The sequence below is a fragment of the Procambarus clarkii genome, chromosome 3, assembly GCF_040958095.1.
Source record: "Procambarus clarkii isolate CNS0578487 chromosome 3, FALCON_Pclarkii_2.0, whole genome shotgun sequence".
Classification (NCBI taxonomy): Eukaryota; Metazoa; Arthropoda; class Malacostraca; order Decapoda; family Cambaridae; genus Procambarus; species Procambarus clarkii.
Genome location: NC_091152.1, coordinates 27,743,670 through 27,770,554, shown reverse-complemented (window position 1 = coordinate 27,770,554; position 26,885 = coordinate 27,743,670). Strand labels below are relative to the sequence as shown.

Below are 26,885 nucleotides of genomic sequence, written 5' to 3'. Positions count from 1 at the left end.
TGGAGAGCGTGCAGAGATCCTTTACTGCTAGAATCCACTCAGTAAAACATCTGAACTATTGGGACCGACTAAAGAGCCTAAAACTGTACTCCCTTGAGCGCAGGCGGGAGAGGTACATAATAATTTACACGTGGAAAATATTAGAGGGGCTGGTCCCAAACCTGCACACAGAAATAACATCACATGAGACCAGAAGACATGGCAGGATGTGCAGAATACCCCCGTTGAAAAACAGAGGTGCAACTGGTACTCTGAGAGAGAACTCTATCAACATCAGAGGTCCAAGACTGTTCAACACGCTTCCACTACACATAAGGGGCATAACTGGCCGACCCCTCACAGTGTTCAAGAGAGAACTGGATAAACACCTCCAAAGGATACCTGATCAACCAGGCTGTGACTCATACGTCAGGCTGCGAGCAGCCGCGTCCAACAGCCTGGTTGATCAGTCCGGCAACCAGGAGGCCTTGGTCGACGACCGGGCCGCGAGGACGCTAAGCCCCGGTAGCACCTCAAGGTAACCTCAAGGTAAGGTATAATAAGATTCCTTAGGTTGTCTGAGAAAGAAGCTATGTTAGTATTGGGAAATCTATAGATGGATCCAATAGTCAGAGGATTTAAAGGATTTAATTGTAAACTGAGCAAAAGTATATTCACAGTAGTCATCTCTGTCACTAATAACACTGTTGCAGATAAATGTATCTCGGTAATATATAGCTGTGCCACCACCTTTTTCATTAGGCCTACAGTTATGAATGGCTTCATAACCAGCTAAGTTGTAGAGTTGGGTATAGTCTTTATTTAGCCAAGTTTCTGTCAAAATAATGAAAGATAAGGGCTCATAGGCACATGGAAGGCACTTCCAGATATATGGAAGGGCTCAGCCAGGCACTGCATGACGGTCAAGGAATGAGTGTCCAAGATAAGATCACGAAAAACGAGACCGTGCCCCCACCGTGTAACAAATAACACAGACGAACAAGGAAGCCCACATGAAGAAGCACGCCATGGGCCAAACAAAACGCCACAACCAATCCCCCAACACTCATCCAAGAACTATGAACCAGCGTCTTGCCGAAAGAGATGCCCGACCTCAAACTCACCTGCAGAGCATAAGCACTAACGTGTCACAACACATCGTAGCCACGAATATTCCGGGAGCACCGCTGGTGGAAGAAGGGCCAGAGCCGCACATGCAGGAGAAAAGAAGGTTAGAGGTGAATGTGGCACCCCACACCCGTATGCAGAGAAAAACTAGGAGTCTGCCCCATATCGGTAATCCAGAACACCCACAGTATCTACAAGGCCTGGACTGGAGAGATAAAAAGGAGCGAAAGAGGCGAAGCACCCTAGAGAAAAGGACGTGGAATACCAACACTTGCATACACCATCCATAAAATAAATTCCCACGGCGCATGCGCAGGACACATGAGGTCCAAACCGCACAACCCGCCCGGCAGGGAGGCGCCAACTAAGAATATTAAGGAATATCAACAGTGCCGAGACAGAGCACGGAGAGAAGATATAATTACAAAAAACGAGACGGTACCAAAAACCAAGCAGCAGCACGGAAGAGGACCAACGAGTCCTAGAAAGGACTGGAGGTAAGCCTCACCAGAAGACGACAAACGTTCCAATAATACGGGAAGAATCGAAGACCTTCCAGAACCTTCGAGATCCTACAGAAGCAATCACAAAATCACGAAGGCTCATAAAGGCACAGTTGCACCCAAGACCAAAGGTCATACAGAACCCCGATACGAGGGGAACATGACCCCAACATGACGGAGAAGTCCCGTCCCAGAGAAGAAGGGTGAGAAAACGGAGTACCCACTGATACGACGGAACTGACGGACCTGAAGGGACAAGGAACCGAACCCAGGGAGGGGGCCAACGCCTAACAACTCGTACGCAGAGGGGAGGGAAAAGAAAACTCCACTCCCCATAACCGCAAGCCCTGCACAGAGGATAGAAAAACCCCAGCAGGGTCCAACGGGTTCGAGGCCCCCCCCCAAGTCAGCCCCTCCGCAGCCCCAAGAACCTCCAAGGCAGGCCCCAGGGCCGAGCCTTCCCCCACCCCAAAGCCCCAGCCTCACAAGAAAAAGCCGTGGCAGCCGGATAAAGACTAAGGAAGGGAGCCCACTGGCCGACTCATACAAGATGGCTGGACGAACAGGCTCGAATGCCTCCGTTGCTACCCCGGAAGGGGAAATCCCTAAGACCGCCCGAGTCTTAAGACCATCGAATCCCCGCCCCGACTCTAAACCCACAGACGGTGAGGATCCGGATGCAGGGAGGAAGGGGGGGGGGGGACCAGACTAAACCACAACAGGGGAAAGACAAGGAGGCACGGACAGAAACAAAACAGAAGCGACCAACACCCATAAGCCCCATCACAACAACCGAAACGGGGTAGCCTCGGGGCTTCTGGGAAGCAAACAACCTAGCGTATTGCTACCACCTGAACCCAACGTGCAATGCCTGTGGTGCCTGCACCCGCATAGTCAGCATAAAACAGGGTAACGGAGACAAACAAGCAACAAAACTTGCAGGACTCCGGGTTGAAGGTGCCACCGACCCAACAGGCAGTAGATGGAAGCAAAAACAGCGAGTCACCCTGAGAACTAGGACGGGGGTACCACCTGAAGAGAATTTAGTACCCAGGAACCATACTCAGGGGGGCAACCATGGGAGGGCTCCTCCCCCCCCCACCAGGCAGGAAAACAAAAAGAAAAAGAAAACCCCGCAAGAGGACAGCGTACCCAGGTGAAACAGAGCCGGCCACGATGAATGGTGAAAACAAGCTGCACAGCACCGTGCGTCCCGCACCAGTGCAAACTGCCCCTTACCCTAAGGTAACAAGGGAGACAAAACACCCCAGCACACACTCCTTCCCCCCCACCCCCACCTACCTCAGAACCCCTGGTAACTACCCCACAGGAGGATGAGCCTACCCAAGCAGCAATGCCCATGGAACAGCTTCCTGCACTAGTGGGGAGGGTGGGTGAAAATGGACATAGGAAAGTGAGCTTCAAGGTAATGTACTCAAACATCGATGGGATTACCAACAAAGCATGTGAACTGGCAGAAAGGGTGCAGGAAGAAAACCCAGATGTAATAGGACTCACAGAAACAAAATTGTCAGGAGTCATAACAAATGCTGTGTTTCCAAAGGACTTTTATATAATAAGGAAAGAGAGAGATGGGAGAGGAGGAGGAGTGGCTCTGCTGATAAGGAAGGACTGGAGCTTTGAAGAGATGGAAATTCCAGGCTGCGACGGATTCAGAGATTACTTAACAGGAACTATGACAATGGGTGGACCTAAGATAATAGTGGCAGTCATTTACAACCCTCCATTAAATGACAGAAGACCCAGACAAGAGTTCGACAGAAACAACATGGCTACCATTAACATAATAGAGAGAGCAGCTTCAGTTGCTTACAGGAATGGATCCAAACTCTTAATCATGGGAGATTTCAACCATGGAAAGATAGACTGGGAGAATGGGGAGCCACATGGAGGTGAAGACACATGGAGATCTAAACTTTTGGAAGCGAGTACAAGGTACAGAGATGGTAAATCGTGCCTCACAGGCCTAATAGAATTCTATGACCAAGCAACACAAATTAGGCAGGAAAGAAAAGGGTGGGCAGACTGCATTTTCTTGGACTGTCAGAAAGCCTTTGACACAGTACCTCACAAAAGGCTGTTACAAAAGTTGGAGCAGCAGGCAGGAGTCAAAGGTAAGGTGCGCCAGTGGATAAGGGAGTATCTAAGCAATAGGAAACAGCGAGTAACAGTGAGGGGGGAGGCATCAGAGTGGCGAGATGTCACCAGTGGGATTCCATAGGGCTCTGTTCTCGGACGCATCCTGTTTCTTGTATATGTAAACGACCTTCCAGAGGGTATAGACTCATTCCTCTCAATGTTTGCTGACGACGCAAAAATTATTAGAAGAATCAAAACAGATGAAGATAGACAGAGACTACAGGATGACCTGGACAAACTGGAGGAATGGTCTAGAAAATGGCTGCTAAAGTTTAACTCAGGAAAGTGTAAAGTGATGAAATTAGGCGAAGGGAGCAGAAGGCTGAACACAAGGTACCATCTGGGAGGAGAAATCCTACAAGAGTCAAATACATAGAGAGAAAGATCTGGGGATCGATATCACACCGAACCTATCCCTAGAGGCCCACATCAAAATAATAATAATAATAATAATAATAATTTTTATTTAGGCAAAGGTACATACATAAAGAGATTTTACAAAGTTTGTTGGCTTTATAGATAAGAGCTAGTACATACAATGCCTAAAGCCACTATTACGCAAAGCGTTTCGGGCAGGAAAAAACACTACTGACTAAAGCTTAAAACTAATGGGTAAAAAGAAAAAAATGCGTTGAGTACAAATAAAAATAGAGGTAAAAGAGGGGGGAACATTGTTGAAAAAACAGCACAAATACAATTACAAATTATTACAGAAAATTACATTAAAACAGCGTTGATTTGTAAAACAAAAAAAAACAAAAAAACATACATGGGTTGACAATAGAGAGGTAAGGTAGGTTACAGGGAATTTATTAGGTATAGCTTCGTTTTTAACTTAAACTGGTTGAGAGAGGTACTGTCTTTAACATGGTTGGGAAGGTCATTCCACATCCTGGGCCCCTTGATTTGTAGAGCATTTCTGGTTTGATTAAGTCGTACTCTAGGAATATCAAAACTGTATTTATTTCTGGTGTGGTGCTCATGGGTTCTGTTACAACCTTCTATGAAGTTTTTGAGATCAGGATTGGCATTACAATTTAGCGTTTTGTATATGTATAGTACACATGAGAGAATGTGCAGTGACTTAATGTCTAACATATTCAGGGATTTGAATAGGGGTACCGAGTGATGTCTGGGGCCAGAATTGGATATTGTCCTAATAGCAGCTTTGTGTTGAGTAATTAGAGGACGTAAGTGATTTTGGGTAGTAGAGCCCCAAGCACAAATACCATAGTTGAGATATGGATAGATAAGGGAGTAATAGAGAGTCACCAGGGCAGGGCGTGGTACATAATATCTGATCTTAGAAAGAATGCCCACAGTTTTTGAAACTTTTTTTGATATGTTTAGAATGTGTCCCTGGAAATTCAGCTTGTGGTCAATGAGAATGCCAAGGAATTTGCCATCTAATTTGTTACAAATTTAGGTATTGTTTATTTTGAGATTTATTTGATTAGAGGATTTATTGCCAAACAGAATATAGAAAGTTTTGTCAATGTTAAGGGTGAGTTTGTTGGCAGTTAGCCACAGATGGACTTTGAAAATGAAAAGGATATCAGTGGCATATGCTAGACTGGCCAATATAAGAACTGCCTTTAGAAACTTGTGTAAGGAATCGTTCAGGACCCTGTATACCACTTATGTAAGACCAATCCTGGAGTATGCAGCTCCAGCCTGGAGTCCATACCTAGTTGAACACAAGACAAAGAGAAGATTCAGAGGTATGCCACCAGACTGGTCTCGGAACCGAGAGGAATGAGTTACGAGGAAAGGCTAAGGGAGCTGAACCTCACATCCCTGGAAAACAGAAGAATAAGGGGAGACATGATAACCACTTACAAAATTCTCAGGGGAATTGACAGGGTGGACAAAGACAAACTCTTTAGCGCGGGTGGAACGCGAACAAGGGGATATAGGTGGAAACTTAGTACCCAGATGAGCCACAGAGACGTTAGAAAGAACTTTTTCAGTGTCAGGGTAGTTAAACAAATGGAATGCCTTAAGTAGTGTTGTGGTGGAGGCAGACTCCATACACAGTTTCAAATGTAGATATGATAGAGCCCAACAGGCTCAGGAATCTGTACACCAGTTGATTGACAGTTGAGAGGCGGGACCAAAGAGCCAGAGCTCAACCTCTGCAAACACAACTAGGTGAGTACACAAAGGGAGGCCAAAAAACGAGTAGTAAACGGCCTAACAGAGGCAGAACACGAGGAACTTGTAGAAGGTGGCCCCAAGCCCCAAGGGCAGTACTTACAGGGAACCTAGGGAAGGAAGCCCTAGGCACATGCAGCCTGAGTACTGAAGAATCACTCCTGGCTCGTGCACCACCTAGAAGACAGAACCACACACACACAAGGCACAGTGCTGAAACAATCAGTGGAGCCAGAGCACACGACCGCAGCCTATAGCATCAGCCTCAGAACTGGGGTGTGGATGGCTGGCACAGGGGTCTGGGGCTCCCTCTCTTAAGGGAGGGAGCTGTGCAAACGACGGCGCGACGACGTGTGACATCATACTCGTTTGCTCATTTCAGTTTGGGGAGTTCTATCCACTTGTTCGGCGTTTTGTAGCAATTTTCACCAGAATAGGAGTTTGTTTTGGGATGCCTACCTTTCTGGGTGCCTAACCCAGTCGATGGCAGACATAGAATGCTTCCAACCACACGGGGGGTTTCTATAGGCCATTGCTCCTCGTGCCTCTGTGAGGAAGTCAGGTTCTGGCTCGTGGTCCCTAGTAAGCCCACAGAACTTCATACACACGACTGATGCCAAAGTCAGACATTAGCACATCAGCCTGGATAGCTCCAGGGAGCCAACAGGGCTCTCTCAGAAAAAAAAAAACAGCGTTGAATGTATGAAACGCCATTTTGTGGGCGAGCACCGGAAACTCCCTGAAGCTATCGGGCTAATGTGCGATATACATTAGATCTGGGCATTAGTCTTGGAGTTCAGCCTACCAAGGACCATGAGCCAAAACCTGGCCCCCTCAGAGAGGTGCAGGGAGCAATGGCCCCTGGAAAACCACCTTGTGGTTGGGGGTTTTCCTTATCTGCCATCAAATGGGGTTCAGCACCCATAAAGGTAAGCATAACAAAAACCCTACATGGTAAGAAAATGACAACAAAAACCCGATAGAGAAAGGCAGAACCCCTTCCAATCCCAAGGAAACACTCAAACAAGCAAACGTCACATTCCACTGCAGCATCGCTCTTCCGCACAGCCCTCCCCTCCCTGAAAGGGGGAGCATCGAACCTCCCCGGGCCGGCTACTAAGCACTCCAGTTCGAAAGCAAAGCATCAACCAATATGAAAAAACGTCAACTGGAGGGAGGGAGGGTTACCAAGGAGCCTCCAGGGCTCACCTAGAAAATAATGTTTCATTACATTCAACTTTGGTTTTCTGTGAGGAGCCCCGACAACTCACTGGAGCTACCCAAAGATAAAGAAAAGAGGGACTTTCCTGGGAGGCGGCCGCCACACACTCCTCAACGTGAAGTCGAGACAACTGGCTGCAATCTGCGACCCAAGGCAACATAGGAATGCCCAGGAGCAGGAACGTTAACAATATAATGGGTGGCCAGGACCCTGTTCAACCTCCAAAATCCCCCGTGCCCGAATATCAAGGACATTAACCTGTCCTCTTAAAAATAATGTCACTTTTGGCCGTATGGTCGAAAGTGGACGTAATTTGAAAATTAAAAAAAAAATGAAAATAAATTTGGGATTTTTTTTTTTAAACAACAGTAAGTTAAGGGTCCTCTAGTAGGTTAGTTAGGTGGGCAGGAAATTCTCAAAGTTTCAAATTTTTATGAAAAATGTTAATTGAAAGTTTCCTCTCCTAACCTTTCCAAGTAGGCCGGACAACTCAAACAGAAAACGGGACAGTACGTCACTTTTGTGAGTCATTTAATTTCAAATTATATCCACTTTTGGCCATGGCGTGCATATGAGCGAAAAGCGACATTTTTAAGAGGACGGGTTGAGGACATATTGCCAAACATGGCAGCCAATGCAGCAAACTTCCTAATGCCATGGGTACGAGAATAGACCGCAGGCTGGCTAGACTTAACCCCCTGGGCTGCTCTTGCAATTATAGCCTGGAACATGTCCAGGCTCAAGAAAAAAAAAAAAAAAAAAAATTGTCTTATGAAAGTGTTCATTTGTGTTACCTGATTGCATGAAAAATAATAATAAAATCGTAGGTGGCATATTTTGGCCACAATAGGGCAAGGAAGTCTTGGAAAAAAACCAGCGCTTAATGTAATGAAATGGCATTTTATGGGCGAGACCAGGAGGCGACCCGGAACTATCCAAGCTGATATTGCGAATGTCAGACTTTGGCATCAGTCGTGTGTATGGAGTTCTTTGGGCCTACCAGGGACCACAAGCCAGAACCTGGCCCCCTCTCAGAGAGGCACGAGGAGCAATGGCCTATAGAAACCCCCCGTGTGGTTGGAAGCATTCTATGTCTGACATTGATCGGGTCAGGCACCCAGAAAGATAGGTGCCTCAAAAGAAACCCCCTATTTTGGTGAAAATTACTACAAAAAGCCAAATTAGTAGACAACTCCTGAAACAAAAACGAGCAATTGAACATGACGTCACATATCGCCGCGCCGCTGTATGTGCAGCTCCCTCCTCCCTAAGAGGTGGAAGGGGAAGCCCCAGTCGTCCACACCAGCAATCCACACCCCAGTTCTGAGACTGGATATCAAAATACATGAAAAAAACACTGACAGGAGGGAGGGATGCCGGAGAGTCTCCGGGTCTCCCCTAGAAAATGACATTTCATTACATTCAATGCTGGTTTTCTGGCGGGAGTCCCTTCAGCTCCCCGTAGCTACCTACCAAAATATGAAAACCAGAGGGATTTACCCGGGAGGCGGTCACTGCTCACTCAACGCGAAGTCGAGACAACTAGCTGCAACCATCGACCCAAAGCGACACAGGCCCGACTAGGCCCAGGAACGTTCACCAAGACGCAGCTAGGACCCTGTTCGATTTTCAAAAACCCCGCGCCCGAATGTCAGCCCAAGACATGTTACCAAAAACAGCAGTAAATGCAACAAACTTACGAACGTCATGGGCACGGGGATAGACCACAGGCTAGCAACCAGACAACAAATGATGCACCCCCAGCCTAACGAACTAATAATCAGCAACCCAAGAACCCCTCCGGAAAGCAGCAGTATCATTCTTCACCAGGAAAGAAGTAGACGGTTGCCAACGAACAAACCCACCACCAGGACCAAATGAGCAGAAACCCCTGTGCCGGAGGAAAGCATGAAGCTCCCCGACCAGACCCCCAGCGGCCAATGCCAACAAGAAAAGAGACTTAGAGAAACAGTCCAGAACCGAAGGGGCCTCAACAAACCGAGAAGAGAGATAAGAGAGCACCCTGTCAAGCGACCTGGACAACTCAACCGGCGCATGAGCAGACCGGAGGTGAAACAACGCACAAGACAACTTGCAAAACTGTGCAGAAGTAACATCAATACTGAAAGTAAGCTGCATCGGCTCTGCCAACGCAGCAAGATAATTTTTGGTTGCAAAGAAAAGGAGATAACATCTAGGTCAGAAAGAGCTATAGAAGAAGCAAAAGTAGTAGATAAAATTGTTGGCCTCGTGGAAGGTCTTACTACCTTAAGAGTGTGTGCGACTATAGGAGAATAGGCAGGTATGTAAAAGGGAAAGATCAACCTTTAAGGATCACTCTAAACGGTGCCTAACAGATGGAAGAAGCACTAAGGAATGCCAGAAAATTACAAAGTGATGAGGATGGGAAAGTGTGGTCATTAAGACATGATCTTTCAAGAGAAGCTGAAACTAAACCTCGTAGACACAAAACGTCTAAATGAGAGCAGAAACGAAGAAGAAATAAATTCTTTTTTCTACAAAGTGATAGGGGTAGGTGGGCCACTAAAATGCTACAAAAAGGCAAACCAACAAAATTGCTAGAGGGGGGAAATGAGAAATAAGGAGAAGGGGAACATGTTCCTGAAAATAGTATACACCAATGTAGATGGCGTGAGATCGAAGATACTGGAGTTAAGTGATGTAATACTGCTGCAGACACCAGACATTGTTGCACTCACAGAGACAAAACTTGAAGATGTTATTTTAAATGAGGTCATATTCCCAAGGGGCTACTCAATTTGGAGACGGAACAGAAAAATTAGGAAAGGCGGTGGCGTTGCTGTGCTGGTGACAGAACACCTAAAGGTGAACGAAATAATGATTGCCAATCCACGAGAAGCTGACATAATAGCACTAGAGATCTGCCACAAGGATGATAAACTAATGATCATAAATGCATAGTCAACCGCCAAGCAACACATGGACAAAGGAGGAGCTAGATATTAAATGAGAGGGTCTTATAACAATAATACGAGAGATTATAGCGAGAACGGATAAAGATAGATCACGACTGTTGATAGTCGGGGACTTGAAATCCATAGACTGGGAAGCATATAAAACTAGAACATAGGATTTTTGGACCTGTAGATTTGTAGACCTCATCCTGGAAATATTCTTGTATCAACATGTTAAACAAGCTACGTGGATGAGGGAAGGGGACGTTACCTCAATGCTAGATTTATATATTTACTAGGAAGGAGGAAGAGATATTTGACATTCAGTACCTTCCTCCCTTGGGTAAAAGTGACCATGTCTTTTTGGGAATAAAGTATGTAATACATTATAGTCTGGAAGAAAATAAGGAGGTTGAAGCAGTTGAAAAACCTGACTTCAGGAGAGGACATTATGGCGACCTTGGAAAACACTTTAGTGAGTATAATTGGACAGACTTGTTGCTAGGCAAGGAAGTAAATGAGATGTATGTCAATTTTTGTGAAATATATGATAAAGGCATAAACAAATTTATACCAAAACAAAGATGTAGAACTAGGAAACAGGATTGGTTCAACAGAAATCGCGAGAGGGCCAGAGACCAAAAGACACAAAAAATGGAATCAATATAGGAAGAGGCCAAACCCTCAAACATACTAGCAATACAAAGATGCGAGAAACAACTACACGGCAGTGAGGAGAGAGGCAGAAAGAAATTTTGAAAAAAGGGACTGCAGACAAATATAAAACAGAACCAGGTCAATTGTATAAATTCATAAACAATAATTGCAGGTAAAGGATAATATTCAGAGATTGAAAATGGGAAATATATTCATGGAAAATGAAAACGAAATGTGCAAAACATTAAAACGAAAAGTTCCAAAGTGTGTTTGTACAAAATGAGATCTTCAGGGAACCAGACACAATAAGAATTCCAGAAAACAACTTAGAGCACATAGAGGTGTCTAGAGACGAAGTGGAAAGAATGCTCTAGGAGATAAGTAAGAACAAAGCAGTTGGCCCGGATGGAGTTTCACCATGGGTTCTGAGAGAATGTGCCCCTGAGCTCAGCATTACAGTTCAACTGATTTTTCAGGCACCCCTGTTTACAGGAGTTATAGCTGATTTATAGAAAAAGGCTAACATAGTTCCAATCTACAAAAGTGGCAGCAGGGAAGACCTCCTTAACATGCTAGGGGTATAATATCCTTTCTTCCCCACAGGCGCATGTAATTTTGAAAAAAAAAAATATTTTTTCTTCCTAACCTGTTAATTTGTGTTCACTGATCACGGGAAAAATAATAAAAAAATCGTAAGTGGCATATATTGCCCGCTATAGGGCGGGGAAGTCTGGCAAAAAATAGGCGCTGACTCAGCACGTCCCAGGAGGCGGTCTGTTGCTCACCAGCTGTCAGGCCGGAGTTGCCACAAAGAGATAATTACCTAATTATTTCAATGTCTCTGATTTTTCATAGTTTTTTTGCTGTAATATTATTCAATAGTGTGTAGTTTGATATATTTATATAAAATGAGTGAATCATTGCTGTACTTAAAAATATGGTGTGCATATTGTTGAATCAATTATGTTCATCAGTGAACAAATACTTTGTTGGTTATTACACTATAAGCACAGGTTATATATAAGTATCTGCATTTTGTTCACTATAACGAACCACTAAGTAGCTATTATGAGTCAAAAAGTAACGAGGAGTGACCGCCGTGTACCAGCCAGCCACTCCCGCCCTCCCTCAAGTCATCTGACTTGCCCACATTCTCCTCCCACAATACTGTTTTTGCTATAATTCACTATACACAGACATTATATATAAGTATCTACATGTTTTGTTCACCATAACTGTACATCTAAGCTTGTATGGTGAGTAAAGGCACAAAGACGTAGGACCTCACACAGTCAGCTGATGGCTGCCACCCTCAAGGCCAACCGCACTAATATTTCTCCTCCAACAATACTGTGTGGTGTTATTACGCTATATACACACATTATATATAAATATCTACCTGTTTTATTCACCATATTTGTACAAATAAACTGGTATGGTGCCCAAAGACCATCATGGTAACCAGTAAACAACACCGTTGTCTGCACGATGGAGTCGTGCAGATGAAACCACCGCCCTCACCAAAATGGCGGCTCCCAACCTTCTCTTGCTGTTTATACCCTCTATACACACGTTACATATAAGTATCTACATTTGTGTTAACCATAGCGAACCACTAAGCTGGTATGGTGAGTGCAGTCAATAAAAGGTGGGCCCCCACACATTCAGAAGACATCGCCACCACCCTTCCTCCCACAGCATTACTCCTCCCTCCATGGCGCACAGCGCTAAATATCACCACAATCCTGCTATTATCAGAACCCTGGTCAGTTTTATCAGTCAGGGGTCATCTGTAATAATATCATCGCTACATAATAGCATGAACAAGTATATTTTGGCATTTTTAGCCGATGCTGTGGTCACAAGCTGAACAGCAGTGCTGTTAGCTCATGCTGCGTGCGTCAGGCTTGGTTGCTCACTCAATACTGAGGCCAATAACTCCCGGGAGTTTGGCCCACGATTTTTAAAAAAAATGGCGTCTGTTTACAAGAGCCCTGACGAAGGTGTGGTGAACCCCGTGTATCCGCGGGCCGTTTAAATCTTGCGTAGTACTCCAACACGTCATGTGACGTGATGCGCAGCTGACTGGAACAACGTCCAACACGTCATACGACGTGATGCGTGCTTTAAGGGTTATTTATAGACCTGTATTATTGTCAAAATATTGGAAAAAATAATTCGAACTAAATGGGTAGAACACCTGGAGAAAAACGATATAATATCAGACAGTCAGTATGGTTTTCGATCTGGAAGATCCTGTGTAACGAACTTACTCAGTTTCTATGATCGAGCCACAGAGATTTTACAGGAAAGAGATGGTTGAGCTGACTGCATCTATCTGGACCTAAAGAAGGCTTACGACAGAGTTCCACAGAAGAGGTTGTTCTGGAAACTGGAACATATTGGAGGGGTGACAGGTAAGCTTCTAACATTAATGAAAAACTTCCTGACTGACAGAAAATGAGGGCTGTAATCAGAGGCAATGTATAGGATTGGAGGAATGTCACGAGTGGAGTACCATAGGTTCAATTCTTGCACCGGTAATGTTCATTGTGGACCAGACCACACATTAGAAGTTGAAGGGATGATGACATTTCGGTCCATCCTGGACCATTCTCAATTGACTTGAGAATGGTCCAGGACGGACCGAAACGTCGTCGTCCCTTCAACTTCTAGTGTGTGGTCTGGTCAACATACTTCAGTCACGTTATTGTGACTCATCGCCTGCAAATGTTCATTGTCTACATAAACGATCTACCAGTTGGAATGCAGAATTATATGAACATGTTTGCTGATGATGCTAAGATAATAGGGAATATAAGAAACCTAGATGATTATCATGCCCTTCAAGAAGACCTGAACAAAGTAAGTATATGGAGCAACATTTGGCAAATGGAATTTAATGTGAATAAATGCCATGTTATGGAATGTGGAATAGGAAAACATAGACCCCACACAACCTATAAATTTTGTGTGAAATCTTTAAAGAATTCTGACAAAGAAATGGATCTAGAGGTGGTTCTAAATAGAAAACTGTCACCTGAGGACCACATTAAGAACACTGTACGAGGACCCTAGGCTACACTTTAACTTCAGAAATGCTTTTAAATACATAGATGGAGAAATACTAAAAAAATTGTTCACGACTTTTGTTAGACCAAAGCTGGAATATGCAGCGGTTGTATGGTGCCCATATCTTAAGAAGCACATCAACAAACGTGAAAAGGTGCAACGACATACCACTAAGTGGCTCCAAGAACTGAAGGACAAGAGCTACGAGGAAAGGTTAAAGGCATTAACCCTTAAAGTGCGCATCACTTCATATGAAGTGTAAATCGTTTTACCAGTCAACTGCGCTTCACGTCATATGAAGATTATGGGTACCGCGCACGATTTGAATGGCCCGCGGTGTAGCTGGGGGTCCCATACGCTGCCCAGGGGCTCTAGTAAACAGCGGCCATTTTGAAAAAAAATCCCGCTCACGAACCGAAGGCATGGGAGGCCTCAGTTTAGCGAGAGTCACCATGGCGAGCGCACGGTCAAACGCCTCACGGGCACGCACCACTCAGTCCCTCACCCCAGAGCAAATAGCCCACGAATTATTCTCTGAAGGTGAAGAAAGTGTGTTTGACGATTCAGACAACGATGAGGGTTATACACAGTTGTCGGGTGATAGTAGCAGCAGCAGTGAAAGTGAGAATGACCGCCATGCCATGGCGAGGCCTATACGCTCACCGATGCCTCCTCGCCCAGTTTCTACCCCAATTCTACCACGACCTCACAGTTCCTGTGGATATTTTCTGTTTGAGGGTGACGAGTCAGAGGGAGGTGACTCCTTTTCTGGGTTTAGTGACTCAGATCAAAGTTTTATTGAGCCTGTGGCTGGTACCAGTGGTGTAACTGGGCGAGAAATTGTCGCGTCAGCAGCATCTCGCCCGGCCAAGCGCCACCGCATGGCACCACATGAGGGACCAAGACCCTCGTGTTCACGTGCATCCACCTCACGTGCATCCACCTCACGTGCATCCACCTCACGTGCATCCACCTCACGTGCATCCACCTCACGTGCACCCACCTCACGTGCACCCACCTCACGTGCACGTAGCCGCCGTGCTTCTCGCAGACGGTATTCAGCTCCTGGTCGCCGGTATGCATCGCTTCCTCGCCGTCTTTCCTCTGCATCTCGCAGGACGCCTGGTGTACTTGAGTGGAGTGATGGTGACGATTTTATTCCTAATATTCCTCACTTTGACGATAAAGATGTAGGGATTACAAACCTTTTCCCTAATCAAGGTGAGGACATGGCTGAGATGGAATATTTTACAGCATTCTATGATGAACCACTCATGGAATACATTGTACACCAAACGAACCTGCATGCTGCTTACCTGATTGAGAGGGAAATCACAGAATTTTCACGACTGCAGCGTTGGAAAAATACCACAGTGGCGGAAATGTATGTGTTTTTGGCACTCTGTTTGTTGATGAAGCACTGTCACAAACATGCAATAAATGACTATTGGAGCAAGGACAAGACAATACCAACACCTTTATTCGGGAAATATATGTCACGAGACAGGTTTCAGATACTCCTCAGGTGTCTACATTTTGGAAGTGTTCAGGACCGAACACCTGATGATAGACTGTGGCGAGTGAGGCACTACATGAACGATGTTATTGGAAAACTCAGAGATTTTTACATACCAGCACAGAAGCTGGTGGTTGATGAATCTCTCATACTTTTCAAGGGACGTGTTCCATTCAAACAGTACATTCCCTCAAAACGAAACCGATTTGGCCTGAAATTTTTCGTTCTTTGTGATTGTGAGACAGGATAAGTGTTACACATGATTCTGTACTCGGCTAGTGATGTAGACATTCCCGGTAACGACGAACATGGATTCTCGGGGAGTGTAGTGAAGACCATCATGGCTCCGTGGATGAACAAGGGACACATTTTATACACAGATAATTACTATACAAGTCCCTTGCTAGCTCGGTTCTTGCTAGAAAATAGAACCGGATTGGTTGGTACAGTAAAGCCACAACGAAGGGAAATGCCTGTGTTTGACAACGACATTGCAGTTGGTGAGTGTCAGAAGGAAAAGTGATAACATTCTGTCAGTTCGGTGGAAAGACAAAAGAGAGGTGAACTTGTTGACAACAATTCATGATGGAACAATGGTGAACAGTGGGAAAGTGAGCCATAAAACAAACGCACCACTATATAAGCCAGACTGTGTTTTAGACTATGATATCAACATGCGGTTGATTGATAAATCAGACATGATGATTGGCACTGCAGAGTGTGTGCGGAAGACATGTAGGTGGACGAAAAAAGTGTTCTTCCATCTTGTGGACATGAGCATGCTGAACTGTTTCAACATGTACCTTGTGAGAACTGGACGTAAGCCCACTTTCCGTGACTTTGTATTTGATGCTGCAATACAGTTATTAGGAAAGTTTGCAAAAGATGTCCCAGGTATTCAGCGGCCCATCATAAACCCACTGTTGCAGCATGCTGGTACTCCACGCCTCGCTCACACTGAAGGCTTCCTAGCACACAAACTTAAGTATTTGCCACCTGGTGTGAAGCGTGCAATAGCCCAACGTGATTGCTTGGTGTGTAAAACGACGACACGTAGAGACAAGAAACGGAAGCTTGTGCAAACATGGTGTGAAACGTGTGGTATCCCATTATGTGCTGTCGACTTCTTCAATGACTACCACAGTCTAGAAATCTTCTAAGTGTGCTTCAAAGTGTGAATAGCGTGTGCGAGTGTGTAAATATGTAAACATATAAGCAGATTGCGTGTGTGTAAATATATACAAATATAAGCAGAACATACAATATAATAGACTGTAATGACATATTATATTGCCGTAATTGAAAACATTTGTGTGCGCCTGTGTATACTCAAATATGCAACAATTATTGATACAAAATATGTTCAAACAGTATTTGAAACACAATTAGTGAAAAAAAATAGATAAAATGCGCTTAGACATTGTAAATAAATAGCGCGAAAATATATTTGTGGCAACTCTGGCTGTTTGAGGACCGCGCGCAACACCTCTGGGGCGTGTACTGCATGAGTGAACATTGTGGGATATTTGGGTTTGATTCTGATTAATTAATAATTAAAGTAGTAAATTAAATTACGAAGGACCACCCGTTTTTAAAGTAAAGAGGGAAACTGAGAATTTCAGATCATTAGATAAAATTCTAGAGAAAACCAGTGACTATGGATATGACTAGAAAGTATGATCATAAGAATAATTAATGGGCTGTATTATTAAAAAACCAAACCTCAAACACCTACATTGGGGGGTTGTTACTGGAGGTCAGTACGTCCAGGAATCAGTGTGGTTCGTTCACCAATTCAATTAATAATAATCTAATCCTATAAATAATGTTGAAGATAATATTATTCATACAAAGAAGAACATGAATATGAGCATAGTAATGAGTTACAGTAAATCACACATTATGTTGAACATTCTGAATGTATCAAATTGCTAAAATATAGGAAAAGGAAATAAGCCTTAGCTTGTAGTAGGTTCCTTTAGATAACTCTGGAAGTCCTCTTAATCTCCAAGTCTGGCACATTGACGAATGGCACGATTAACATGGAGAAGGCAGCATGAGGAATTCGTCTCTCAAGCTGCAAGATAAATAACTACCAGTAGCAATTGATTTGGTAATTGATAAAGCAATTGATAAAGGAGGCAATCCGGCGGACATAAACAATTATAGACCAATATCAAATCTACCCATTCTATCAAAAATATTTGAAAAAATCATTTACAAACAGCTCTATTCCTACCTCGTAAAATTCGACATACTCAGCCCCTGCCAGTTTGGCTTCTGGTCCCAAAAGAGTACCAATGATGCAATCATTAGTCTCCTTGACATTATCTACTCAGCCCTTGACAAAAATGAGTTTCCGATTGGACTCTTCATTGACCTAAGAAAAGCCTTTGATACTGCTAATCACAACTACCTCTTACTTAAACTCCAGCATTATGGAATCCGAGGCCTTGCCCTTGACTACATCCGATCCTATCTTAGTGACAGACACCAATATGTAACCATCAATGATACAACTTCTTCCACTCTACCAATTACCGTTGGAGTGCCACAGGGCAGCATCTTAGGACCTCTTCTATTTCTTATATATATATAAACGATCTGCCTAATGTCTCTAATATTCTCAAACCTATATTGTTTGCTGACGATACTACCCTTATCTACTCAAACCTCAACCCACATACACTAAATAATGTTGTGAATAATGAATTAAAAAAAGTCCACTTATGGATGTCAACGAACAAACTAACATTAAACATCGAAAAGACTTACTACATCTTATTTGGAAGCAAATCATCAAATGCAATTCAGCTACAGATAGACAACATTAACATCAGTAATAAAAATGATGGCAAGTTTCTTGGCCTATTCCTAGACAAGAGACTCAACTTCAGCACCCACATTCAACACATAACTAAGAAAGTCTCTAAGACAGTTGGTATACTCTCCAAAATCAGATATTATGTTCCTAACTCTGCTCTCCTCTCACTATATTATGCACTAATCTACCCCTATCTTAATTATGGTATCTGTGCATGGGGGTCTACCACTGCAAACCACCTTAAGCCCATCATCACACAGCAAAAATCTGCTATCAGAATAATAACTAACTCTGCTTTCAGACAACACTCAGCTCCCTTGTTTAAATCTCTAAACTTGCTAAATATTAACTCCCTCCACACATTCTCTTGTGTCAACTACATTTACAAAACCCTGTTCTTAAATGCAAACCATGCTCTGAAACTCTTCCTGGACAGATGTAATAGGACCCATTATCACCACACCAGAAATATCTCTTTGATATCCCCAGGGTCAAACTTAATCTGTGTAAACACTCTATGCAAATTAAGGGACCTAGTCTATGGAACTCACTCCCTAGTGAATTGAAAAACTGTAAAACTTTTGCCTTATTTAAAAGCAAAACCAAGAAGTACCTAACTTCATCTATTTAGTTTCCTACACTGAGCTTTAAATTTGCTCTGTACCTAGTGGTACCCAATCTCCTAATTTTTATGTAATATCAAACAACCTTATCATTGTGTTCATTGCTGTCTTCTTTTATGTGCTAGCCATATGCTGTATTGTGACTACCAATTTTTGTCAACTACCATTCAAGCTGTCATTGCAATCAATCTTATATTGTTTCTGCTGTATTGTGCCTACCAATTTGTTGTCAACTACCATTTTAAGCTGTCATTGCAATCAATCATAGCTACCTATGTGCTTTAATATACTGTACCTATAATTTTCTCTCATCTTTTTTTTTTCATTCCATGTAATCTGTTATCATTTTTTTGTCTATAAATTTTGCAAGTATTTACCTCCTTAAAATTTTCTTAGATTAAGGACCTGCCCGAAACGCTGCGCGTGCTAGTGGCTTTACAAGACTGTAATTACCATAATTGTATCCTCACATTCCTTATGTACATTCTTGTATATGCATAAATAAAAAATAAATAATAAATAAATAAACTACTCAATTCATATTCAAGATTATTGATATCTACAGATAGAATTCTAATCACCTGTTATTAGGTGTTATCTTGCCGCGTGACGTGCAATCACCCCGCTATTAATAAACTTATAAATGATGCATCAAATAAAAAGTACTTAGCTGTGGGCACTGTGTAAGTATTAAGATTGCCGTAATTACGCATCCCAAGTTCCGGTGAACCTGTCCTGGATTGATGCGTTTCAAGCTGGCTGATCACGTGTCGTCAGGAACCAAGTCTAAGATCCCTCTTTAACACCAGCACTAGTTGAAGATATTATCTGCAAGGTCGTTCACGCCTCACAGTGGCGGCTTTCATCTGTGGATGGACACACTTGTCCTATTTGCTGGACAATGGCGTCTTTTGTGAGTACGGTAAGCGTAGCTTTGCCTCCTTCTGGCCTTGCACGTGTCCGCTTCCCGACTGAGGATGGCGTCCCCCAACCCACGCCCAGTCGACGTTCACAACACAAATTATTGTCTTGAACATTAATATTTCTCGCATTCGCGCTTGAAACTCTAAAGACTGGACGGGTTTATTATTTAGAGGAACGGAATATTATTATTTAACTATTTAAGAATAGTAAAGATATAAGGGAGAGGAATTAATGTCTCCCCATAGCATTCATTGATGACGTTACCTCTATCGCGAGGTAGACGTTTTGATTCTAAAGCTCTATTCGGTTTTTAGTTAGAGAACCATTCGTCTGCAATCAGTTGCCATACAGAATGCTTTAATTATGGAGAATCGTATTTAATTCTCACACAAATTGTATATAATGTGTTTTACTGTAAAGAAATCTGACGCAATACTGGCGTCAGGTGACGTGAGAATTCTAGCCTAATGCACAGATGAATTATTAGTACATGAGAATTCTACGAGTTGTTACTTTTACTTACTACAATATTAATATGGTTAGTAATAAGTAATGAGAATACAACAATGCTGTATTCGATGTTGGAAATATCCAACAAACATGCAGATTGTGACGTCATCGCTGAGCTTTTCGGCTCTATTGCAACAAAAGTAAGTACAATAGAATTTTTTTTTATTTTTCCCGTGATCAGTGAACAGAACTTAACAGATTAGCAAAAAAAAAAATTTTTTTTTTGTTCAAAATGACATGCGCCTGTGCGGATGGCAGGATATTAGACCCCGAGCATGTTAAGGGTTAAATATGCAAAATCTAGAAGATAGAAGAAAAAGAGGCGATATGATCACTACATACAAAATAGTAACAGGAATTTATAAAATTGAAAGGAAAGAATTCCTGAGACCTGGAACTTCAAGGACAAGAGAGGTCATAGATTTAAAATCATGAAACAAATCTGCCAGAGAAATATAACAAAATTCACTTTTGTAAATTGAGTGGTAGACAGTTGGAACAAGTTACGTGAGGTGGTGGTGGAGGCTAAAACCGTCAGTAATTTCAAAGTGTTATACGACAAAAAGTGCTTGGGAAACGTGACACCACGAGCGTAGCTCTCATCCTGTAACTACACCTAGGTAATTACGATAGGAAGCGATAGTATTCGGTATAAGACAACGGTCCTGGAACAACTAAGAAAGGACATGACAACCTTAACAGACAGCGAGGTACACCTACAAAGCGAAAGAAATGGAAGGACCGCCAAGAGACCTCATACTGCCGCTGAGACGACGCATGCAAGTGGGACACCAACAATGAAGCCACCAGATCACCATACAGGTGATGACCCAGCAAACACAGAACGTTTGTGAACGTTTTTAAATGGTGCCACAAAGGTAATACTCTAACATTTGACATAAATACTTATTTCTGACGTTCTTAAAACCACTAGATATAACTAAAAACATGTATTCTTGAGACACAGTTTTTTAAGATTTATGTAAAAATTTAAAAATAGTAGTGAATGCTATGGAATTATAATGTTTTCATGCTTTATATATAAAAATAAACAATTTTCAGTCAACATTTCGTTTTTTTTGTTTACTTTATGTAAACCTATCCAATTTACGTTCTTATAACATAAATATAACATTTATATATCGTCAATATGACGTTATTTCCACGACATCGTTACGTTATTATAATGTTATATTAACGTATAATTCCGGTATAAAAAAGCTGAAATATATTGAGCTTTATATTTTAAACCTTGTAAAATTGTCGTAAAACTTGGAATAAGACACTAAGCATGCTTTATTTATGAAAATATAGAAACACATCAACAAAAACATAAACCACATGTCACCTAGCTATAATTCTTTGTCTTTCTAGAGAATGTAATTTACGCTTTGACAATCTTTCTTCATATGACAGGTTTCTATTTTGGGGTATTAACTTTGTTATCCTCCGCTGGACGCATTCTAGTAAATTTATAACCATGATGTGGATATACTGTGACCAAAAGTGAAGTGCATATATATCTAAATGGAGCCTACCCAGAGCAAGATATATCTGAAGAACAATGAACCGATATCTTAATTATTACTAATGTTTCAATACATAAATCCCAGTGTTCTGTTTGCCTTATTACGAACATTTATTCATTGATTTTTGTTTGTTTTAAATTCTTACAAATCATAACTCCCAGATCCCTTTCATAATTCGACTTCATAATCTCAGCACCATGCATGCATCTAGCTTATATCTTGTTACTCGATCTATCGTCATTACCTATCCTTTAAACCTTACATTTGTCAGTATTAAACGGCCTCCCCCAATCTTTTGACCATATTTCAGTACCCAATTTAGATCGTTCGATCGATCAATTTAGACCTCCTTGTATCATGTATCATCATACATGATGATAAAATGATACACACTACTGGGTATGCTGATATAATGATACACACTACTTGTTATGCTAACATGCAGAACACTCTTAACTCTGTATTAGTCTCATGTCAGGACTTAGGTTTAGTCATATCTCAGCAGAGGAAACAAAGATACTAAACGGGTGTCCACCCAGGCAGGGAGGAGCTGTTCACAAGATGCAACTGTATGATGGCTCCCAGCTTGACTATGTTAACAGATTCAAATACCTTAAAACTTGCCTTGTATTGTCCTTTTGTATTCAAACTCTGTCGTCAGTATAAAGAGAGGCTCCATAAGCCCTCTTGGAGATGTTGCAGGTTATCACTCAGGCTATAGTGCCAATGTTACAATTGTCAAAATGATGTACCTTGCATACATCAGATCTTTAGTGGATTATGCTGCACCTCTGCTTGCCTTGATGACTGAAAGAAAGCTTAAAGGGCTTGAAAACTTGCAGAACGAAGCCTTAAAGATAATCTTTGGATGCCCCTCGTACCACAAAGATACTTAACATGAGGAAGGAACTTAATATTCCGAGCGTTGTTTATCGTGTTACTGAAATTAACTGTCAAATTGGTATAAAAATGCTAAGGCTAGCTCATCCTAACTCTTGCACAGAAGCCTTCCAGAATATCTTTATTGAAGGTCAACATTGTTTCATGTGACACTGTATCAAAAGCTTTGCTAAAGTCAAGGTACACAACATCACAATCCTTACCACTATCAACTGCCTCAACTATGCTGGAATAAAAAGAGAGCAAATTTGTTAAACATGAACGGCCATGTGTAAAACCATGTGTTGCGACTTAACCCCATTGATTCTAAATCTTTGATTCCTTTGGTATAGCCATGCCCTAATTCAGCTTAATATAGAATCCACAATATAGTGAGCCTCTATCTTTTAATCAGTCTTTTATGTGGCACTGTATCAAAAGCTTATTTTATGAGTGGGGAGTCCGTATAAACAACTGGGCCTCTACCCCCTTCAATCCGAACTATTTTCCTTGCTTCTTGCACTGAAATGTGTACAAGTCTCTAAAATTATACATTAATTGTGACTCTTTATCATCCTTAATTGCTCTCAACTCTTTAAGACATACTGTAACATGCACGTGTCTGAAGCTAGACACAAATACAACAAAATTATTAATGATAACAAGAGACTTCGAACTAGGTACCTCACAGGAAGGTGTCCTCAGTCCTACCTTATTTAATACCTTAATAAACACGCTGTTAAACTCTGTACCGAGCAAACCCAACGTCCACATCATTATAGCTATGCTGATGATATAATGATACACACCACTGGGTATGCTGATGATATAATGATACACACAACTGGGTATGCTGATGATATAATGATACACACAACTGGGTATGCCGATGATATAATGATACACACCACTGGGTATGCTGATGATATAATGATACACACAACTGGGTATGCCGATGATATAATGATACACACCACTGTGTATGCTGATATAATGATACACATAACTGGGTATGCCTATGATATAATGATACACACAACTGGGTATGCTGATGATATAATGATACACAACTGGGTATGATGATGATATAGATACACACCACTGGGTATGCTGATGATATAATGATACACACCACTGGGTATGCTAACATGCAGAACACTCTTAACTCTGTATTAGACTCATGTCAGGACCTAGGTTTAATTATCTCAGCAGAGAAAACAAAGATACTAAATCGGCGCCCACCCAGGCAGGGAGGAGCTGTTCGCAAGATGCAATTGTCTGATGGCTCCCAGCTTGACTATGTAAACAGATTCAAATACCTTGGCCTTGAGGTGCCAATGTATAGTCCTGTTGTATTCAGACTCTGTCGTCAGTATAAAGAGAGGCTCCGAGCTCTCAAGGCTGTTGCAGGTTATCACTCAGGCAATGGTGCCAATGTCAGAATTGTCAAAATGATGTACCTTGCATACATCAGATCTTTAGTGGATTATGCTGCACCTCTGCTTGTTTTGATGCCTGAAAGAAAGCTTGGAGGGCTTGAAAAATTGCAGAACGAAGCCTTGAGGATAATCCTTGGTTGCCCTCGTACAACAAAAGATACTTAATATGAGAAAGGAACTTAATATTCCGAGCGTTGTTGATCGTGTTACTGAAATTAACTGTCAAATTAGTATTAAAATGCTTAGGCTAACTCATCCTAGTCCTTGCACAGAAGCCCTCCAGAATTTCTTTATTGAAGATCAGCATTGTTCCAAATGGATAACAAAAACTGGAACTCAACTCAGAATGTATCAGGTTCATGATTTGTACCAAGAGAAACAACAACGGCACTTTCCTGCACCGTGGGAGGTTACACCCTTTCCAGTTTTAATCCCTCCCTTTCCACCCAAGAAGCAAATTAGAAATCAGCCCAAACTTCGTTTTGAGGCAAAGCTAAATGCCTTAAGCCATATTGATGCTCTGTCCACAGAGCATTCTCTCTCTCAAATCATATACACTGATGGTTCCCTACACCGCACCACGGGTGCAACTGGAAGTGCAGTTGTTCTGACAATGGGCGATGGCCTATACTTTGAGTGGGGAGTCCGTATAAACAATTGGGCCTCTACCTTTCAGACTGAACTATTTGCTTGCTCCTTGCACTGAAATGTGTACAAGTCTCCAAACTTGATACATTAATTGTAAGTGACTCCTTATCATCCTTAAATGCTCTCAACTCTTTAATACATAACTGTAACATGCTCGTGTCCGAAGCTAGGCACAAATACAACAAAATTATTAAGGATGGTAACAGAGTCCATTTCATGTGGTCTCCATCTCATGTTGGCCTCCAAATGCATGATAGAGCTGATAAGTTAGCCAAAGAATCTGCCTTTAAAGGAGACGTATGAGTGTAGCCTTGGATTGTCAATGAGCAATCTGAGAGCAGCAGTACACCGAGAACTTCAACAAGATCTTGTAGATCTGAGGCAAAGTGAAATTGACACCAGTAATTCCATCTATCATCATACTATCATACAAGAGGAGCCACACATCTATGGATCATCCAATAAAATCAGCAGACTTCTAGATGTTACTACTGTTCGGCTTAAACTGTGTTTCAACTCTCTCTGGGATTTCTAATTATCTGCTGATGTAGACCTAACCAAATGTAAACTGGGTCAACAAGCACACCGTCTGTCACTATGTGATGGAGTGCCAAAAGACTTCAATTGAATTGAATTGAATTGAATTCAGAGACAATTTTATAATAAATGTTCCAGAGATGTTTAAATATTTCATTCAAAACGATCTGCTACCAGAAATCTTAGCCAAATATCCCCTATTTGCTAACTAAGATAAGTAAATGATAAGTAAATTGTCTCGCCAATTATATATACGAGGGAATGATTAAGGGTGGAGGGACGAAATGCGCATTGCTGCCCTCATCTGTGACGTCACAGCATCATTCGCGCTAGTATCAACAGAGCGGCCATTTTGTCGTCAGTGCAGTCGGCGGACAGAGGACAAACGCTTCATGCAAATATTATCGTAAGTAAACACTTATATTTTATTATATTATTAGATTCTAGTGCTGGCTACAGTGCTGTGTATGTGTAGGCGAGGCCGGGCAGTGCTGGTGTATGTGGAGGCGAGGGGCAGTGCTAGTGTATGTGGAGGCGAGGGGCAGTGCTGGTGTATGTGGAGGCGAGGCCTGGTAGTGCTATAGTGTATGTGGAGGCGAGGGGCAGTGCTGGTGTATGTGGAGGCGAGGCCTGGCAGAGCTAGTGTATGTGGAGGCGAGGGGCAGTGCTAGTGTATGTGGAGGCGAGGGGCAGTGCTGGTGTATGTGGAGGCGAGGCCTGGCAGTGCTAGTGTATGTGGAGGCGAGGGGCAGTGCTGGTGTATGTGGAGGCGAGGGGCAGTGCTGGTGTATGTGGAGGCGAGGGGCAGTGCTGGTGTATGTGGAGGCGAGGCCTGGCAGTGCTAGTGTATGTGGAGGCGAGGGGCAGTGCTGGTGTATGTGGAGGCGAGGCCTGGCAGTGCTAGTGTATGTGGAGGCGAGGGGCAGTGCTGGTGTATGTGGAGGCGAGGGGCAGTGCTGGTGTATGTGGAGGCGAGGGGCAGTGCTAGTGTATGTGGAGGCGAGGCCTGGTAGTGCTATAGTGTATGTGGAGGCGAGGGGCAGTGCTGGTGTATGTGGAGGCGAGGCCTGGCAGTGCTAGTGTATGTGGAGGCGAGGGGCAGTGCTGGTGTATGTGGAGGCGAGGGGCAGTGCTGGTGTATGTGGAGGCGAGGGGCAGTGCTAGTGTATGTGGAGGCGAGGCCTGGTAGTGCTATAGTGTATGTGGAGGCGAGGGGCAGTGCTGGTGTATGTGGAGGCGAGGCCTGGCAGTGCTAGTGTATGTGGAGGCGAGGGGCAGTGCTAGTGTATGTGGAGGCGAGGGGCAGTGCTGGTGTATGTGGAGGCGAGGCCTGGCAGTGCTAGTGTATGTGGAGGCGAGGGGCAGTGCTGGTGTATGTGGAGGCGAGGCCTGGCAGTGCTAGTGTATGTGGAGGCGAGGCCTGGCAGTGCTAGTGTATGTGGAGGCGAGGCCTGGCAGTGCTAGTGTATGTGGAGGCGAGGGGCAGTGCTAGTGTATGTGGAGGCGAGGCCTGGCAGTGCTAGTGTATGTGGAGGCGAGGGGCAGTGCTAGTGTATGTGGAGGTGAGGGGCAGTGCTGGTGTATGTGGAGGCGAGGCCTGGCAGTGCTAGTGTATGTGGAGGCGAGGGGCAGTGCTGGTGTATGT

At 43.1% G+C, this 26,885-nt stretch overlaps 1 protein-coding gene and 1 long non-coding RNA gene across 6 annotated transcripts in view; one reads left to right on the top strand and one right to left on the bottom strand.

The window, feature by feature from the left end:
* LOC123760934 (uncharacterized) overlaps nucleotides 1–26,885 on the bottom strand; it is a 357,440-nt gene that overhangs the window by 212,210 nt on the left and 118,345 nt on the right. The window lies entirely within an intron of this gene.
* Nucleotides 25,590–26,885, top strand: part of LOC138368208 (uncharacterized) — a 4,573-nt gene continuing 3,277 nt past the window's right edge. The window contains exon 1 of the long non-coding RNA XR_011229537.1: nucleotides 25,590–25,646. This is a non-coding gene — a long non-coding RNA (uncharacterized lncRNA). The remainder of the gene's footprint in view (nucleotides 25,647–26,885) is intronic.